The following is a 6,000-nucleotide window of genomic DNA, read 5'->3' on the forward strand; positions in this document are numbered from 1 at the left end:
GTTCCAGAGGGAGCCCTTTGTTATTGTTCATTAGCCTACTCAGCCGTAGGGACACGTGCATGCTGTCTGCTTTGGACAGATGGCGAGAGCAGCCATCTTTGTCCATGCAAGCGCGTGCACGAGCCCACGGGGAGAATTGATTCCAAAAGGTCCTCTGGTGAGAGCAACGCATGCACTGCTTTCGCCAGGCGAGACTTAAAAAGAAGTAGGGGGGTCCTAACCTAGTTAGGCAGTATGCAAATGATGTCTCAACGTGTGACACCACACGTGGCATCACAGGAATTGACATCATAGGAAGTGGCATCACACCACAACTTTACAGGAAGTAACCTCAGATCTTAAGCCCTCACGTATATGTTTAGCAAGTTTTATCATGAGGACATTGGAGCGCAGTTCGAGTATACATGCAAACCCTCCTGATTTTAGGTAGAAGATTCACACTTGTAAGCTACACATAAAACAATGTTGCCTTTTGTCAGTGTAAACGCTTCCTTTACCCAATGATTGAACAAACTAACTCTACCGCCAGGCTACTCAACAAGGAATAATATTCCATGTTAAGCACATTTCCATGTAGATTTGATAGCTTTGGCTGCCTGCTCTCTCCTGAGGTGGTGAGAATATTCTCCTGTGCTAAGCATTCTTACTCCGCATTACCCACCTGAACTCATTTTTAGAAGATTGGGGCTCCTTTTTCACCAGCAGACCATGACCAAAAGCAAGAGAGCAAGACGGAAAGGGAAAAAAGGAGGGAGGTAAAAAAACCATGATATCAGAAAGCGAGATGAAAAAAAACCTGCAAGAATTAGCAATTTTAGGGTAGTGAAAGTAAAAGGTTATTGCAACCTTGGCATTCAGCAGTAGATTTGATTTATACATTTATAAAGAGCACAACTGCCAATGGGTGTCTAGGCGCCAGTAACGTGGTTCAGCAAGGTTCCAAGAAATGTGATTGCGAAGTTACTTGCTAAAGAGCCAGGTTTTTAATGCCCTCCTGAAGGCTAGCAGAGTTGGGCTGTTCTTTATGCCAAATGGAAGCATGTTCCAAGTTTTAACCGTACCTACCAGGAAACTTCTTCCACCCGAGCTCGCTTTTTTAAACCTGGGTGCTTGTAAGAGTTTGCAGTGAGCGGATCTTAAGTTTCTGGCTGGTAGATACCACTTCAATTGATTCTACAGGTAGTTGGGACCAAAACCATGCAGTGCCTTAAATGCTAGGCATTGGGATTTGAACTTGATCCTCTTGTCCACTGGTAGCCAGTGCAAGGTTCTCCATTTGTGAAACTGGCTGAAATTTTGGAATATCCAGCAACAGTCTAGCTGCTGCATTATGAAGTTGCTGTAATTTTTGAAGATGTCCTTGGATGCCTACATACAATGCATTACTGTAGTCCAATCTGGACAAGGCCAATGCTGTCATCAGAAGTCTTAATGTGTCCGAAGGAATGAAGGGGCGAACATTCCTGATCTTTAAAATAAAGAAGATTGATGAGGTGAGGGCACTAATCTGGTTTTTAAAAGTAAGCTCCCCATAAAAGACACAGCCTAGATTTTTTTGCCTTGTGCACAGGGGCTGGAAGGTCTACCAGACTTGATTGCCACCATCTTTGTGACCAAAAAGAGGTATCTGAGCCCAACAAGAGAACCTCAGTCATTTCACCATTCAATTTCAGGCAGTTGGAGCACATCCATTGATTGACCTTGGTCATAAAGTGATTAAACCGTTCAGCTGTCTCTTCTATGTTGCTGGAAACAGATACTACTAGCTGAGTATCATCAGCATAGGATACAACTGAGAAGCCAAGCTGCCTGATGAGTTTGGCCAGCGGGGAAACGTATAGATTAAACAGCAAAGGGCTTAAACTCTAGCCCTTCGGTACCCCGCAAGGGAAAGAAAACTGTTCGGAAGAGAAGGCTCCAACCGCTACAAATTCCTCCCGATCAGAGAGGAAGGATGTCAACAGAGTAAGGGCAGTGCCTCTGATTCCTAATTCTGAGAGCCTGTTGATTAGGGTTACATGGCTCACCGTGTCGAAGACTGCCGATCGATCTAATAAGATCAGTGCGGCCTTTCTCCCATTGTCCAGGATAAATCTCAGTTCTTCTGCTATAATCTGCGCAGTCTCCGTGCTATGTCCCTCCTGGAACCCATATTGAGAAGGGTCCAAACTTTCCGTGGCGGAGATAAATGTTGTAAATTTTATGTTAAGTATTTTCTCCAGCACCTATAGCTACTGGGGTTGGCTGGGACGAGGTCAGGCTTCTTCAGAAGTGGAAGAATTAAGGCTACTTTCCAGGCATCAGGAAAGATGCCTGAGTGGATGATTTTGTTAAAAACGACCCCCAGTTGCTCAATGACAATTTCTGGAACAAGGTGAAGTATTTGCGGAGGACATGGGTCGAGTGGTGCCCCAGATTTGGAGGTCTTAACTACTTGGATGATATGCTCAATGTAGGGGGAAGAAATGAAGTCAGCAGATTTGGTTGGGGGTTTGGGGCTCCACATTTGTTTTTACAAATTACACACTGCCCCCCCCCCCCCCCCCTCCCCCCCCATATGTCACCTCCACATTTAGCAGCAGATATCTCTCATGTTCTTATTGTTGGCATAGCTATAACTAGACAATCCTCACATTTACAAGCGCAACCTGACAGCTCAGCCTGGAATCCGTACCACCAGAATGCCACAAAAAGAATGGATCATACATTTCAAAGTAAAAGGTATTTGCTCCACAGCTATTAAGTGTAAGCTGCACAGTATCCAAGGATGAAAAGGAAATGGTGACAAAGGTAACTCACAAGAAAAAGGCACATGCAATTCCAGTTCCAACTAGCACGTTCAAGAAAATATTGGCCGCCTTAAGGAAAGATTACTAATTTGCATAGAAAAGCTACTCAAGTGGGGAGATGTAGGAACAGCGAGAGACACCATAAAACTAATGCCAGTAATCAGAATCTACACTAGACTAGGCTCACTAATAAGACTTCTGCATATTCTCGACATCTTACACTGCCAGCATGGTGCACCATAGACGGCCTACTTGTTTACAGTAACACTGACCTGTGGGCTCACCGGTTTACTGTAACCTCATCATGAGGGGGCCAGTGCTAGGTAAGCAAACTTGATCTTTGCTTTCATAGACAGCATAACTCTGAATACCATCAGTCACCCAAACCTAAGAGCATCATAACAACAAAGCTAACCTGTGTTATTGTGTTTTAATATAGTACACTGCAAACTTTGCAACATCGCTGCAGTAGGTAAGTGTGAGATGGGCTAAAAACAAAACCACCCATACCAGGGTATTCACTTGAAAAAATTTAACATGACCACATCCAGTGCTTGCGAATTTCCAGAGTTGCAAAAATACAACTTGTCTTCTTTTCATGGAAAACAGCTGTTCAATATTTAGTGATTGGAACTGGTAAATAAAGCACACAATTTCAAATGTTTGTAAATCATATTTTGTTGTAGTGTGACCGATTTTAGATATTTCAGCACAAAAAAAAAATATCTAGGTCATGGAGGAGCCCGCAGAATTATGTAAGGCAGTCCTTATTTGAAGAAAAAAGCACACATTTGCGGCATCTGCTCGTCACCCAAGTTTCTACCGAATCTGCCAAGAATTAAAGACAAAGCGTTGGCATTTGATATAAAACAGGAGGAATAAATATATGTCCATCTAATGGCTGAAATGAACAATGTGAAAGCAGAAATCCTGAGATCAATTCCGGCTTCACCAAATTCTGTGATCCTAGCCAAATTTCTCTCTTGTGTTTGATTTAATAGGCTGTAATGTTGCACCATGTATAATAAGAATCTAGGATGTGGTGAAAGGAGGAACCAAATAGGTTCACTGCTGGGAAGAGACATGTGATGAAAGTTTGACTTCAAGTTCCACCTACCTCCTTACACACATGGCGCTCTAAATAGGACACAACTAAAGAAATGCGAACATAGCGACCAAATGGGTCAGTATGTATGGCTTGTAGGAATATCGTGAATGGCAGTTTCACAATTCAATTCGAACAAATAGGATGTTAACGGGAACCTTGTGAGGTCCTAATGAAAGCCAACTAGCATTAATGTGATTGCTGAAACGTGTTGACCCAGGGCTACAGAGGACACTAATTTTCTTATTGCATCCCCACCTATTTTTAACATCAGGGTTCCCTTTGAAAATAAAATTAACCCTCACGACACCCTAGACTATTTTAAATCTAGAATCCCACCCAATAACCAAAGAGCTTCCTTGGCTACCAACGTTGTACCCACCCAGATACACTAGCTATCTGGAGGAGCACTCTATGATGAAGCATGCCACTTGGAATTCCAGTGGGTGAGAGCTCTTTTAATACCAAAGGGTGATAACTTTGAGCTGGTCGGGAGAGGTGTGCTAAGCACGGTAGAGGTTTATTCTTCCATGGTCATTTGTTAGGGATGGTGAGCAAATCCTTTATCACTTTTCAATCACTCCTTCTTGGGATATAGTAATAAGAATCTAAGCCACACGTATAATACATTTGACACTTGGCTTTCATGTGGCTTCTACTTGCCAGCCACGCTCGAACCTCGTGCACCAAGAATTAAAGATAAAACATTGACCTTTGATGTGAAATTGAAGATATAAAGAGATGTCCATTTAGTGGCTGAATTGCACAAAGCAAATGCAGAAAACCTGTGTGCTGTCCATGACCTCCGAATGCCAGGTAGGGGATACTGTGACGGTGCAATGCTCTGACGAGAAGAGAGCAGTTGCATTTTGCAATGCTTTGACCTGGAGGTGCTGTTTTCCTGTGTGCCCTGTCGCAAACCCTGTATGCCAAAAGGCAGGATGTTGTTAAATGAGAGGGCTGTCACCATGGAGCAGTGTGCAGCTTTGAAGGAGAAGCAAGCTTTTACTCACTTAGGAAGAGCAACGATTCAACTATCCAACAATCCAAGAGGACCCCAGACCTGCTGAATGATTCAGGGATGCTTACTACATAGGCGGAGGACTGTGTGGACGCCTGCATCCAGTCTTCTGCTCACCACCGGGCCGCAGTCGCGAGACCTGGCCCCCCGACTCTCCACTCCAGCAAAACCGGATAAGACTGAATACTGTACCGCCAATACTGGGCTTGCTCTGACTGACACGCTACAGCGCGGAGGCGCTTTTACTTTCTCAAAGCAATCATGGAACTTCTAAGACTTGAACTCACTAGAGGGCCCTAGCTGAAATGCTACCTCACATAAATGGGGAGTAACCTTGATTCTTTTACAGGGAAGTGGAACTCGAGAGCTGATCCAAGGAAAGCTAGTGTGCCTGCCTTTATAAGACTGCCTATATTATTTGCATACAAAATACACTGGTGTATGTATGGGAACGCCAATGCATGTAAAAACTACCTGATGCACGGTAACGCAAGGCAGCGTAATGAGCTGCCTTTCGTATTTTTATTTTTCCCAAAGCCAAGCCAAAATTTTCCAATGAGACTATTTCCTCTTTGTATGTGTGCTTCAGAATTCAGCAAACATGCACAGTGGAAATAACAAGGAGAAATGAATATATTTCGTCTTGCTACACCAGCCTCAGGTAAACTCACCAGTTTGGTGCCAATATTTGCAAGTCTTTGTAAATATGGTTTTCTGTCAAAATACATCGATAGATGCACAGGAACGCACTAGCACCACCCATGTAATGCCTACCTGACGTAAGGTAATGAAAGGCAGGGAAATGTGTGGTACTTAAAATCCCCAAAAAGATTTTGCGTCGGGGGAGTGCCAGAAAAGTGATCTAGCCTGACACAAAATCTGAGCCTCAACGTATACATTTTTTTTTTTTAAACTCTGCCACAAAGAAAGTGGGAACAAGATGAAAACTGACTAAATCTGTTCTAGTTAATTGGTTGGAAAGACTGTATTTTAAAATATCTCATGAGGTTCAGGCACCTGATACAGAGATCTATATGTTCCCAGTAAATCGGAGTGAATAATAATTGTAAGATAACACTGGAGGT

Source organism: Triturus cristatus, chromosome 3_1 (assembly GCF_964204655.1).
Source record: "Triturus cristatus chromosome 3_1, aTriCri1.1, whole genome shotgun sequence".
Taxonomy (NCBI): Eukaryota; Metazoa; Chordata; class Amphibia; order Caudata; family Salamandridae; genus Triturus; species Triturus cristatus.